Genomic DNA, 15,332 nt, shown 5'->3' with positions numbered 1-15,332 from the left:
GTAGTATACAGAGAAAGTGGAGAAGAGGGAGAGAAGGGGGTATTAGGACTCACCGCAGGGGAATCAAACAAGTAAACCACAACTTATTTTCCCTCTCTTTTTTGGCACAGAGTGAAGGGGCTGTTGGGTCTGCGATGTCAGTCCGTTCGTCTTTGGGTTCATTTGTCCAACACGGCCCAGTCTGAAATGTCTTAGCAACGTTTGGATAGATCAATAAAATGTGGTATTTTCATTTGTACACAAGAAAAAGAGGGCTATGCAACAGGTGATTAAAACTACCCAGAACATCATTGGTTCCCATTTACTGAGCACTGGTGATATCAGTGAGGTGAGGTGCCTATGCTAAAAGACAACACCCAGCCCAGCCACGGTCTGTTCACCCTGCTGCCATCTGGCCATACCACCAGAATATGGAGCAGCTTCTTTCCTTAGGCTGTGGGACTACTAATATAAATATTTTTTATTTTTATGTTTTATATTTATTCATCTACAACAACAATAATTTCATTGTACAATCATGGTTGTATAATGATGGTTACACTAAATGTTTAATCTCTAAAATTAATGGGTTTCAACCATGAAAGAGGGAACGCTAATGCTCTGTAGAGGGTAGGCCCTATGTATTATAGTTTCCCTGTCTCTAGCACCTCCTGTAGGCTAGAAAATAACTGCTTTGCACATTTTCATTCTCACTAGAAGATAAACCCTTTATATTTGGGTAACAACATGGCTCTTCGTTGGCACCACCCAACTATGGTACTAACATGCAAGCTGACCAGATGATCTTATTAACTCATTAACTGGGTAATTGTGGTGCATACTGCATAATGGGTTTTTTTTACCATTAACATCTGTTGCTGTTGAAAGCAGCATAGAGCTCTGCGTTCCTTGTTTGGTGGCACTGAAGGTGACAGACCCTCAGAGCTTCCCGGAAACCTCTCTTGTGTTTTGGCATAACGCTGTCAGTCAGGTCGGGATGCATGCTGACAGAGGCGAGAGGGATCACCACTCAGCTGTCCAACACTCATAAAAGGGCCTGATCCAGGGGTTGACCAGCTGGCCACACTGCTCCGTGCTAAATGATTGGGTCTGTATGTGTGTGTGAGTGTAAATGGTTCATCCTGAAGCAGGATGTAAGGGTTCCAAGAATACACCCATACCACCAACCTAGGAAGCTCTGTGCTCAACTGCAGCATGCGATACACACATTCTACCAGTGTTACCCGGTCAAAGTCTGATGTGTATGTGTATGTGTGTGTGTGTGTCTGTGTGTCTGTGTGTGTGTTTGAAATTGTAAGTGCATATGTTTTGTGTATGTGTCTGTGTGTGCAGTCAAAGCCCAGCCTTGTGCATCATTGTGTTTTAGTTCCTTTTCTTCTCAGCTCATGACATGTTGATGTTCTGGCATCCTGTGTGGTTGGTTTGAAGCTGTCACTGTACTGACAGGGAGGCTCTGACTAACCAATCACAAAGCAGTAGCAGACGCCAGGTGGACTGGTGGGGGAATTCAGGAATACCATATTGATAGTCAGTGTGTCTCCACTCTGTCTAGTTTCTTTTCTGTGGATTTTCATGTAAATAGCTGAACTTGAGCCATGTGTTGATATGCACAGCGAGGTCTGAGAAGATACATTTGCAGGGATAGTTTCTGGTGACTTGTCTTTACTTCTCAGATAAGTAATACTTTGTTGGTAGTTACATTGTAGAGATCTTACAGTTGTCAGCAGTTTACTGTAGCTCTTTGGCAAATTATGCAGAATAGTTACAGGATTATAAACATGGTAGAGGAGAAGCCTAGATGTTAAGTTTCTTCACATGTACAATTCTTTGTAAACAGACATGTGCCCGTATGTATCTCTGTGTGTGTGGTCAGTGTCCTGACAAGTGGCAGTTACCAGTACGTTACACAGTAGAACATCAGACCAGAGCAGAGTCAACTGGAGGATTGAGTTGAAGTACGAAAGAGAAAAAAAAGAAGTCAACCTCAAGAAAGAAGGAATGTGCAGATGCTTTCAAATGTCCATGTGTGAAGCCACAAGCGCTTCTGTGGCTCTGGGAAGCCAATGTGAAACCAGTGGTGTAATTGCCTAATACTTGTGTAATAAGAGGCACATTACAACCCCAGGAGGCCCAACCAGACTTGAAAGAACCAGAGGCTGGCACTAAAGTGGCCTCAGAACTGTCTTCCTCCTCCTGGTCTTTACCAGTTGTTTTTACTACCGCTCAGTACCATGTGGCTTATTTCATGTACACTATATATTATCGGATGTAATGTATGCGTTTGGTTAGTCCCCCTAGGTTAAGTCTTGTTCTGCCACTTTTGTACCATCTTGTTTCACACACAAATATTCATCTTAAAGTAACAAACGCAGTATGTGGAAATTTAATATCTTTTGTTATGTTTTTTGTGGTCTTGAGCCAGTGACTTCTTCACAATCCTTACTAGTGCGTCTATAACTGTATTAGTTTTCATTTATTTAAGTACCCACACTTTTGTCATGGTTTATGTGTGATTTTGAACATCTGTATGATGAAAATGAACCGAATATAGAGGCTGAAGAAGCTATTATTATGAATATGCACCTACAGGCATTGTGTTTTGTAGACCATCCAAATCAAACACGGGAGTAGATTATCCAAGGGTGGCACAGAGAAAGTGACTCTCTACACTGAAATAATTCTGTTAAACTCACAACAGCTTTAATCCATGGGATCAAGATTAGCCGGCTGGCAGGTATATACAAAGCGAGGCTGAAACGTTGCAACAGAATGCAGTCTGCGTGCATGCTTGCGTCCGTGTGTGTGTGCGTGCGTGTGCGTGTGTGTGTGTGTGTGAGAGAGAGAGAATGTCAGTCATGTTACTTCAGCTGCAGGTTTGAGAGAACCACAGAGAGAAATGTGAAGCCACCGTGTAGACAACTCTACTGTGGTGGTCCCCTTTCTTCTCTCCATAACTTACCCCACACACACAAATACACACACACAATAGCCCTCCAATCAGCACCCCACCCCTGTCACTTAATCATTGCACGCATACACGGCTCTAGTTTTGCACATGTAACCAGGGCAAAAAATGTTAACTTGCGCCATATATTTATGCTGAAATGAAACGTCCAACTGTTGGCAGGACTTAGCTCCATTCCTCAGTAATGACGAGTAGCCAGTGTTTAAAGCATCAATGTTCCCCCTTGATATTTTTCCATCTCCTCTTCTAACAACTGAGAAGGCATTTGAAGAGCTTTGAAGGGAGTTTTTTTTTTTTTAAGGCCTCACATTATGTGTAGACTGGTAATGGACTGATATTATTAGCATTTTAAAGCCACAGAGTAGTTTTTTAAGGAGCAGAAGGCTGGTTTGAAGGCTGAGGGAGACATCCAGCTGTCAGGCACATGTAGGACAGGCAGCACAAGGAGACAAGAGTCTCACACATCACAACCTGACATGTCACCCTTCACAGAGAAGCACACAAACACACAGACAAAATACCATACACTGCTCAAAAAGTATATTTACAACCACCCATGTAAACATGTTAGAGCAGCCACACAGCCAGTATGAGTAGCGCGGATCATCTAGAGATTAACACTTATGCACATCAAGGACATCAAATGTGTTTTCAACCACACACAAATCTCACTGTGCTGTTGTTTCTTTCTGTGTGAGTCATATACAGTAGAATTACTTACCTGTCCATGATTTAACCTGTCACTAGTATATCAGAGTATTATATCCTAGCCACATGAAGCCAACTAAGAACATTAGGGAGCATGTATAGAGAATTTCAGGTTATTATTTTTATAGTACCATGCAGAAATCCTAACTTCTGAAATATTTCTATGTATTACCAGGAACTTTTTAACTGATTGTGTCTCTATATGTTTCCATATAGTTCTTCTTCATGCCTACCACTGGGTCTGATTCCAAAAATGTAAACTATTTTTTATATCTAAGTGCTGAAAATGAATTGAGGAACCTCACAGCTTAAGGAATGACGCTGCCAGACAGTAGCAGAACAACTGTTCTATAACAGTTATTTTTTTTTTTTTGCCTTGCTACCAAGCTATGTATATCTTGCTGTAGGCTAATTATTATTAATACATAACATCACAAGGGAGGGTTGATACTTTAGCTTTCTCAACAAAGAAACTTACTGTTACAGAGCAACAGAATCTGTTAGCTGTAGGAGTGTAACCTAGGCATAGGAAAGGTACTAAATGTTGAATGAATGTTACTAAAAGAAAGGTTACTTTGTTTTATCATTGTCATATTACAGTTATTAATTTCACATTGCCATTAGATAGATTTTTCAATAGACACATTACCTAATCGCTATGCATCCAGCAAAATGATTAAGATCTTTACTACAGGAGACGATGGTGCTTTTGTCCACATGAGCCGAAAAAATGAAAGCACCTAGTAACTGCTTTAAATAGAGAGATACTGAGAGAGAAGTGAACTCATATTTGCAAAATGTTAGCATGGAGAATAGAATTTTTTTTACAGCACTTGTAACATTTTCTGCTCTGTATCATTAAACCCTTCCAAATACAATGTTCAACTCTCTCCAGTATGCTTTCTGCCAATTCATTCTTCTTCTGCCCTTGATTATTTTCTTCCTCCCCCTCCACCCAACAGTCCCAGCTCAGCTTTGTGCCTGCTTTGTATTGCTCCCCTGTCTATACATGATTCAGTCTTCATGTATCCGACAATCTTCCTATTTCCCTCCACCCAGCCCACTAGTGCCAAGTCATCTCACAGGATGTTTTCCTACCTTCTCCTCATGTCTCCTTACTCTCCCTCCCTTGTTTTACAGATTCTCTCTTCCTCCCCCTTCTCCTGTTTCTCTCTATGTTCTTATCCCCCCCTGTCTGTCCCCTAATCTCCCGAGTCCCTCCTCTGTGCAGGATGTTGTTGAACATTTTCTGCATGTGCCCTCTTCTGTTCTTCACCTCCCACTTTATGTGGTCTCCACGTTGCTCCCTCTCGTCGGTTTTTCTTCTGGTCAGCTCACAGGATGCTGTAGAGCATTTCCTGCCACTAGGGCTACAGGAAAGAGGCCTGTTTGATGTGCCATCTCTGATAATTCTTTACACCTGGACTGGTTTCTGTACAGATTTTCTGCTCAACAGAAGCACTACTCATTCCTATGTTCTTTCCTTCCTTCCTTCCTTCCTTCCTTTTCTACAGCATCCCTCACTCATGTTCTCCCTGTAGCCCCTTGCTTTGCAACATGCTCTTCTGTTCAGTACACTTCTAAGACTTCTACAGGGGGTAGAAACGCCATTCCACCAAGGCACAGGGGGTGACATGTTAGCTCTGCTTTGCATGGTTTTGATTTTTAACTCCCCTCCTGCTACTTCCTTTATTATTTTGTCCCTTTTTTCAATCTCTTTCTTTCTCTTTGTTTTTTCTCATTAAAGGTTTTCAGTGCCTGCAGCTGTTTGGATGTTGGCGTGGCGGTCAGAAGTTTTGGCATGGTGTTTTTTGAATGCCATATTTTCACAGTACTGCCTGTTTAGAGTTGTGGTTTGTCAGGAGCCTGGCCTGCAGGGGCCACTTCCTCCCCACTGTTCTGGAGTCACTGTACCAAAACACAGACTGGCAAGAGAGGATATGTTAGGAGAGGGAGGAGAGAGTGAAGGATACTGAAAGAAGAGTAGAAAATGATTGCTGAGGGAATTTTGCAAAGATGATAAAGATGATTCAAGATAAGCAGCAACAAAAGAGAGAGCGGAAAGCCAGGGGCAGAGGTGTTGCAGCAGGAAACTATCAATGTTATCATCCACATGAATGTGGCTCTTTTAATTTTTCTTTAATTGTCCCTCTTTTATGCACCCTTCCTTAATTACTACAATTTAGTCTTTCTACTCATCCTTTGTCTCACACAGCAGTTTCCCCATCTGTCACTTTCCATGACATTCATACCCATTAGCTTCTCTTTCCCCTTTGTGGTTCTTACATTCTGCATGGTTCTTCCTCCTTATTGGAACAAGATGCAGTACCAGCAAGCACAGAGACAATCAAGCTCAGGCTGATTCCTAGAGAACACTGTCATTGCACATGTTCAGTTTGACAGGCTCCAGATGATGCTGATTGAATGCAGCCTTTATTCCAAGTCTCACCTCTTGAAGGTTTCTGATATGTAGCCATTTCTGCAACCTGTTGAGAGCATTCTAATTACACCAGATCTCACAAGACTTTTCCGTCTATTACTTATAATCTGTTCAACTTCTCTCTCCCTTTTTACACTACATTTTTTACAGGAAGTGTGGAAAACTTTCACCCCATTTAACCCACAAAAGTTGGATCATTTGACTTGCAAATTAAGCAGTGGGATGGGCGTAATGACAAGCAAGCTTATTTGATGACACCACTGAACAGAACAGAAATCAGCCAGGGAAGAAACGGTCCCACCCGTTATGGATAGTGATTAGTGTTAACATGTTTCCTGATCATTCTAAATGGAGGGATTAGAAGACTGTGCATGCTTAACTTGCATCTCTGCTGTAGATTTATAAATCATGAATTTGCACTAGTGGCACATAAAGTGAGCCATGACTGTCGCACTGTCATGGCTTATTGGGACACTTAAATAGAAATGAGCCATCTTTAAAGGGATAGTTCGGATTTTCTGAGTGGGGTTGTAGAGGTACTTATCATAGTGAAAGTGTTACCTACAGTTAGATGGTGGTTGGCCTGCTGGAGGAACAGACAGGGGTACTGCAGGAAGGAGGCACTGCTGTAGAGGAGGTCAGCAGCAAAACATATTCCAGCCACCAACATAAAAGCACACCCTAAACAATTTGTATCAGTTTGAGTGTATGCTATGTTTAGAATATTTTTACCATTTTACCTTGCTGTCAGACAGCCCTTTCCTCTGGCACTATATTTTTTTCATTAATCATTTTTCTTGAAGAGAATTACACAAAACCACTGCCAGATAAGCCAGATAGACACCTGCTGAAGTGAACTGCTGAACCCACCACTTACAGGTATCCTCTTGTCTCCACATTGAACAGCATTTAGTTATTGTTGTCATAATTACATTTTTTTTATTTTCCTGTATTTGTTGTCTCTTCAATAGATTCCTGAAACTCTGACACAAACAGCTAATCTGCAGCCTCTGTGCAGCATAATGCAGTGCACGGCATGCATAGGAAAAAGAAAGTTCTAGGGTTGAGAAAATGTAGTGCTCTGACACCTTTAAGCTCTTTTTTATACTGAAATCATTTACCTTCAGTTTACATTCTCAGACTAATAACTAAGTTGCATTCATCTCAGTCTATTAACCCCCCTCTTTAACTGCTTCTGTGGTACATTTACATTGTCTTTCTTGTGCTTTTAAATGTAGTTACAGTCTTTTCTCTCACAGTCTTCTTCTCCCATGCCGTTTCTATACTTTTTCTCCATTCTTCCCTCCCTCTCCCGCCCCAAATCGACAGCATCAGTAGTGGAATTAGGTAAGTACAGGAGTTCACTCCCCCCATGTGATTTCCACAGTTAGGGGGGAAAAGAGGGAAATCTCTCATATAGAAATGTCACTTTGTATAAATACACTCAGCGGTTTGGATGAATGCGAGATCCGCTTCAGAATTATAAACACTGGCTCTGCAGTCATTTATATGGGAGGAAGAATTAGCTGATGTAGGAAGCATGTGTGCCCCAGATCATTGTAATTATTTTGTGCTGTTTTTCCTTGCTGACTTAAAAGTATTTGGACACTATCTCATGAGAAGATGGTTGTAGTCGTGGTGTATTGGGCTCCACCGGGGGTTTCTAAGCTTCTTTCATATTGTCATAAGTCCGACCTGTCTCTCCTCAAAGCTTGTGATTTAGACATAAGTTTTTAATTCTATTATGTGGGAGCTTCCAGCAGCAAGTCATTGTATTCAGTTTCATTCCGCCCTTTGTTTGCTGGAAGGAAATTTGAATTAGAACAAAATGTTGTTTAAGGTCAAGGCAAACATCAACGAGAAGGACCTACTGTTTCAGCTATCGGATTACATGTTTGTTCAGCCTGTCTGCTAAACCTGTTGCATACGTTAACCTAATCAAATATGGCCATCATTTCCCTGACTTTGTTTAGGAAAATGTTCATTCTTTATCCGAAGAAGGATAAGGCCTTGATATGTAATCTGGTTGCTTTAAACATTCGTCAGAATTCAATAATTGCTGTAAACAATGTGTAATCAACTTCAAAGCGCTCTGCCAAAGACCCTCATTTTCACAGATAAAAATGAGCATCTTCAAAAATACACACAATTCGCATCTGTGCGTAGTAATGCGAAGCAGCTTGGCAATCCTGAATCGCTTAATCAATATCAAGTGGAAAAAACAGTAGTGGCTCATGCTGCTGGATCCATAAAGTGGGCCTAATTTTACAGCTCCATAAAACACCCTCCTCGCCGGAGCATGAATTGTACAATTTATGTGCAGGAGTAAATCACAAGGAATGCTCTGAAGACTGTAACCATCTTGGTTTGAGACTCATATCTTAGAGTGAACATGTGCCTGTGCATGTGAGCATTATGTTTTAATGCACAATAAGTTTCCAGCTTGGCCATAGATTTTTTTTTTCATGTTTATGTATGCTTTTACGCCTGTTTGTCCTGATAGTCCAGCGTACGTGTACTCAACAGTTATGTGTAAATTCTAATATTTGGGAATTAGAAGAGGAATCTGCTCCATGTATTCTTCTGTTGTGACAATCTGGACCGCATGACTGATACAACATGTGAGGTGCAGCTGTACAAGTATTGTTCTCACTGCATCATCTATTATTGTCAATCTACTTGAAACTGCGTCAGCTGGAATAAATGATTTTGGTCCTTTGTGATCCTGACTCCTTCATGTTTTAAAAGAGGATTTATTCACTTCAGGCTTTGTCAATCAGACCAGTGAACCCCCTGAGTGCCTTGCCAAAGACCAGGAACAGACTTGGATCTTGAATCTTCCTTCAGCAAAAGGATCATTTTCCTTTAATTAGTGTAAAAGTAGCATTGAGGTATGCGCCTGTTCTACTTTAGCTTGATGAAAATGACTGCATATGAGGGCAAGCCAGATCCTTGGCTACTCCTGCCATGTTCCCTACTGCAGCCAGTTATGAATAATCTATTCCACGCATGTGTTTAGCGATTAATTAAAGATAAGGCCTCTCAAATTAAAAAGGCGGTGGGATTACGTCATTGTGAAATTGCTTGGTGGGGACACAAATCTGGTTTCAATCTGAGGTCTGAGGAAGTCAGCGAGGCATTCCCTTCACACCTCTGCATCAGGGACCCGCTGCTAAAACTCTGCCTGACATGTTTTATAAAAGCAACATTATGTCCGTTTTCAGAGCCGGGAGGAAGCATATCAAATCTGTTACTGCTAACAGAGGAAGTGATTTCACAAGCACCAGCCCACTCAGTTTTATGGGAAAAATGGTAGCTTTGTCCTTCAGTGATACACACACACAGATGACTAATTCTCAGCAGAAAGTTCAAGTGAACATATTGTAGTTGAAGATCTAAGACGGACTGATGCGCACAAGACACAGACACACACACACAAACACACACACACACACACAAACTGTCAGTTACAGCTTCAGTTGTTCACAGATGAGGACTATAGGTGCCTTTTTCAGTCGATCCACTACAGGTGTACCAACTGTATGAAGGCATCAAGTGAGAAGCAGTTTTGTATAAAGTAACCAAAAGCCATACTTGACTGCAAATACTGTATACTATGGGCCGATAGTCAGTTGACCCTTGGATCAATTTTTTCTAAATTACCAGAATCAGTGTTTTTTTAATCCAATTGCTGATAACATAAATTAGATTTAAAAATGTGTTACTTTGGCTCTGATGTATCATGCAATCTGAGTAACCAGTTACTAAACTTATCAAATCAGTGTAGTGAGTAAAGAATACTGTATTTGCCTCCAAAATGTAGTGGAGTGGAAGTATAAAGTAGAGGAAAATGGAAAGTACTTCAGTAAATGTACTTGGTTACATCCCATCGCTGGTGAGAAGTCAGTGCCCTTAAAAAGCCAGTGAATTAATGTCCCTGTTAACCAGGAATGTTCCGTTCCTAGAGCTACACACAAGCAGAAGCAGTAGAAGAGAAAAGTTAAAGCTAAACAGACCAGGCAAAGTGTGTGTGTGTGTGTGTGTGTGTGTGTGTGTGTGTGTGTGTGTGTGTGTGTGTGTGTGTGTGTGCGTGCGCGCGCGCGCGTGTGCGTATGGCGTGCATGTGCGTGCAATTGTGTGTGTGCGTGTGTATTTTAAAGTGAAGCAGAACAGAAGCAGTAGAGATGAGACGACATCTGTACGTTTCAGTAAATGGCCCTTGCAGTGCTATTAGCAGGGACAAACTGCAGAATACTAAAGACTGAAATGTAAGTCTGGAGTTGCATCAATAGTCTGACTGATGCACAGCCAAGGACATGGGATATTATACGGCTTTAAAAATACTTTCTTGTTTTAATGTGTTAATAAATGACTAAGTGTTCACTCCGGGATTGTAGCAAACTGTATGTTTTTACTGTACAGTGAATCATGGAATATGATGAAAGATTAGCAGTGTAATTTGTATAGTCATTGGCCTGTGTGAATTCCATGAAACACACATCAGCCAAAGCCAAGTGAAATATCTGTTCAGTCTTCACTCGTGGCTTCTTTGCATCATGGAAGTCTGATGCAAGAAGCAGATTTTTGAATTAGTACATGATGAGCCTATAAATTACACGGGCAGACTGACATCTTTAACAGGCCATCATGGCGAGCACATGTTAGCCAGTGTCTTCAGAGCAACACGTCTAATACCGACTGTGTTTATAACAATATAACTTCTCTGACATGTAAACTACGCAGGAGATACATGACTCCTGTAATTAAGATATGTTGAAATCAAATACTGACTTTTGGTATACACCATGTCATTGTAAACGGGGGGCCTTCTTCTGTTTCTTCCAGCTCCTTATTATCATGTACCATTGTCATGAGGGTGGTATGAGGTTGAGCTAAGCCCTGCTTGTATTGTATATAGAAGTAATAGTTTCCTGCTAAGCTCTTGTGTAAATATAATATAATTGGTTGAGAACGGGTGTCTTTAAGTTGCAATCAGACTAATGAATAACAGGCTTCTGTTGGGAGCAGCAGTGGAGATGAGTAATGCTGTTGGGCTGAAAAAGAATAGATGTTTGAGTTTTTGTCATGGGAATTTATCAGTACATCAAAGCCTTGACACAATGCAGGAAAGCAGCAAATTATGTGTATTGCCTATTGTGCCAGTGTGAAAAAAATCGACTTTGTATTGTTGTACTTGACAAGTAAGTACTTTGTTATCGCCAACAAATTTGGAGCATTGTCGCGGCGTTGTTGTCTTGGATATTATGTTGTTTCTGTGACTGTGTTAGACTTCTGTCGAAAAAGCTCTAGCCATCAAAAATGATTTTAGTAGCAGCGGTCTCAAAATCTGGGTCTTATATTATGCTGACTCGCCATGTTCCACGACATCATTTTCCCCTCGCACTCCGAGGGCTGCTCAGTGTTCTAATTCAGAGCCTTAATTACTATAATTGGTAGATGCAAATTAACAGCAATTGGACTTGACTGGGGTCATAAATCCACAGCTCAAAATTTGCAGAATTTCTGGCAATTCAGAGCGGACCACCGTAGGCAGGGGTGCTTAACTCACTAAGTAATTGCAAGTTTCATGAATCATAATGCTTATGAATTCCCCCTCGGCACACACACAGGCCCAGTGGGACTCCGCTTTAAGCCACTGGGAGTCATAGCAAGCAGATTGAGAAGCCACTGTGCAGCTTTGGCCTCTCCACAACAGAAATACCATGAAGGAGCTGCTGGGTGCTAATGATGTTCGGCTAATAACATTGGGAGCCACAGGAAGGATTATCAAAACCTCAATTGAAAACTTTCTCTTTTAGAATTTATGGATGAGTGATACCATTTATGCTGGTCTCACAAAAACTCTTTGCCTCTTGGATGTTACTTTTGCATTTTAATGAAGTGGTGGAGACCCCGCCACAAAATTAAACGACACAGTCAGACGTGCACTGTTAGTGTTTCATGCAGCATGTGCTCTCTCATTTCAAATATACAGTAGTTGGGGTCTGCTCAAAACAAAGAACATGGAACACTCGTGAAATAAAGCACATCTGTGTACAAACCTAATTTAGCTTGACTTGGCCGAATTAAGTCTGAGATCTCAATGAAATTTCTACTCAGTACATGTGTTCGACCAGGAGAGTAGAAACAGAGGGCCCCATCTCTCTTCAGCACACACTCACAGACACATGCATACACTCCTTCCTCTGTTGAACGTGTAAGCAGACATGTATTGCATGTGATTGTTGGGGAAATGGAGTGAAAAACAGGTCCGGGGTTGTGGGTTCAGGTTGCGGGTTTCAGAGTGACGAGATCCAGAAGCCAGCGGCGCTTGGTATTACCCTGGTGCTTCCTGCCCCACCAGCTTGGGGCAGGGTATGGGGACAGGGGGATTGATGGAGCTTGAGAGGAGAAGGTGGGAGGACATTTAAAGCCAAGGGCCAGGATACACTCTGCCCCACAGGATCCCTTCGGCAAGACTGTATAACACAGCCCACTGCTCCCACACTCCTACCATTGAGCCTCAACCAGATCCCACTGTGGTTTGTTTTACAACCTTGAACCACAGTTAGCCTTCAGAACCTTAGCATGGTAATCAGGCTCTCCCAAGATTCCACTTTCACTCTTTCTCAACAAGCTCTTTTACTTATTTACCCATTGGCTCTGTTCAATATGAGTCTGTGTCTGTGGAACCCTCTTTAAATGTATTTCACTTTATTTTTCTTACAATCCGTTCTCTCCTATCGTGCAAGTTCTATATCCCAAGTCTGGATGTTATTTCAAAGTTGTGTGCAGCAGCAAAGTAAATCCTTCACTGGTTACGCCTAATGCCTCCATGGCATGCAGCAGCAGTGTGTCTCTGCATGAGCTCTTTTGCCGTTTATCAGTATATACATGGGCATTACCTAATGTGAGCGTTAAGCGGTGTGTTCTGCATGTGCCCAAAAGGTTCCTCCTTGAATCTCATTACCACTTCAATACACAACCCAAATCTGCTACATGTTAAGCACTCACTCCTCCCACACATCCACTTAATAACACAAATCATGATTGATGCTCTGCCCAGCACATGCATACACCCAAAGAATGTTAAACAGAGGAACATAACTTGCAATTAATTGTCCATTTGTAAATGTGTGTCTGCATATCTTCTGTTCAATGGAATTTGGAACATCATTTTTTTTTCTCAGTGATGAAGTACCAGTGAATCGCTCTTTCCAAGTCCTGCATTCTACATACATAACACTGCCATGGCTTCACTATTTTGTCTGCTGTTTCCCACTGGAGGGCTTGAATTGGATGGAGGCTTTGACTTTGAGCCATAATAACGTTGGAAGGGAGCCCTCATATTTCAGCTCTGATGCGAAATCGGGCCAGTGGCTTTTCAGACTCAAATTGGGTTTAAATTGTGTCAGAGGAGGGAGAAATGTTTTTTAAAATAATAGCCATGAATGCCATGAAACAGAGCGTTCTTACTGCAGAGCTTTTGATCCGTTTTTATAAATAGCAGAATTTTGTCGTAAAAAATAATGTTTCTGTGGTCTTTTCCTGCAATTAAAATAAGGTTGGCTCAGGAACAAGGGCAAAAACTAAGTACTTGTGTTTGAGAAAAATGTCTCTCCCCGCTCTCTCCCTTCCCTCCCTCCCTGCCTTCCTCATCTGTAAAAGCATGTCATTTATGACTTGTTATTTTCACTTTGCTCCATCTTTCCCACATGGTAGTGGCAGGCAGATGTCTGATAATGGCATGTGAGACCCAGCAGAAGGGTGTGTTCCACCTGCCTTGCTCTGTATGTTTTTAGTTCGTCCGTGTGTTTGGTGGGCAGAGCAAGTGCCGTGCTTTCCCAGTGCATTCTCTGATTCCTCTTGGCCAAGCAGTGTGGTCTTCACATGACCAATCAAATATGTCAAACCTCCAGTGTTTTCCCCCCACATGTACAGCAAGAAAATCTGGCTTCAATTATTATTGCACCCCAAGGGGAACTTCCAAAATTCCTCCCCTCCTCATTTGTCAGAAATGAAGCTCTCTCGTTTCCTGCGATTGGCTGAAATATGTCTTTTGATATTAAATCACAAAGGTTTCCACTGGCTGCATGACCAAGACAAATGTTTATCATATTTATTTATGTCATTGGAGATGACCCTGCAGCTCGGCAATGCAGAGACTTGGCTGCAGACTCCCATGTAATGTTGATTGTGAGTAAGAGAGTCTCCTAAATAAGCTGAAGTTAAGAGATAATTTGGAAAGCATATGAGGTAACTGTGGTTTGTTTAATGTGAAAAATACAGTTTGGGGTTGGGGAGGGTGATGGAGGTACTGTTACAAAAGCCCTAATGAATCTAGACTGACACATCCCACCCAAATCTTACAGGGCTCTTGGTTTGATTTATATTATACTCTGTTGATAAATGTGGTTCCAAATGTTGATTAAGGATCTGTTTCACTTGTTTGTATGTCAACAAATCCAACTAAATCCAGTTATACACCTCTGATCTCCCATTGCCATTGCTTTTGTATTCAGTGCTTATTGTCATAACATCACGCTCTGGTAGAGGCCTTTCCAGTGTGGCTAAGGGAGGGAAACGCTATATGAAAATTGCCATTGACGTTGCCGAAACAAATAGGACTACTCAAGCTGCCGCTACATCTGTAGCCATTTTAAATCCTTATTTATACCATTTAAGCTCTCATTTGAATTCACCAGCACAAATAAACATATCATAACGAACCGAAAGCCCTGATGTCATATGCAGATGTTGAATTTTGATTACTTCTTTTGCCTCGTGAATTCGTCAGGATCTTGTCTCTCAAAGGCAAAATACATGACATCATTTTTTCTTGGCGCTGATCGGACGGTGTTTGCTCATTTAACTGTAGCAGTTCGACTACAGAGACGGCATTGCCTGCTCCTGACATATCTCTACATCTCTTCTACTAACTTATTACAGTTTGTGTATACTGCAGAAGTCCTGTGTTTCTGTAGACAGAAATAGAAAGAGAGAGGCAGTAAGAGCCCCAGTCTCTAGACTACTGTGCTGTCCAGCCAGGGGTTCAAGTAATGTTTACTGCCAATGATAAGCTGGCATAAATCAGAACTTTATAAAAAGCAAATGATTTCACCTGAGGCCTGGGGTTATTTATTCAAGCCCTGGCTGTACAAGTACCAGAGGCTTTGATTTAGCCATAAATCATCCTGTAAGAAACTTTTGCTACTAAAC

At 41.5% G+C, this 15,332-nt stretch overlaps 1 protein-coding gene across 3 annotated transcripts in view; it reads left to right on the top strand.

The window, feature by feature from the left end:
• Positions 1-15,332, top strand: part of LOC141011735 (intermembrane lipid transfer protein VPS13B-like) — a 353,303-nt gene that overhangs the window by 213,309 nt on the left and 124,662 nt on the right. The window lies entirely within an intron of this gene.

Source organism: Pagrus major, chromosome 17 (assembly GCF_040436345.1).
Source record: "Pagrus major chromosome 17, Pma_NU_1.0".
NCBI lineage: Eukaryota > Metazoa > Chordata > Actinopteri > Spariformes > Sparidae > Pagrus > Pagrus major.
The sequence above is the reverse complement of the archived record's forward strand: the minus strand, read 5'-3'. Positions and strand labels throughout refer to the sequence as shown.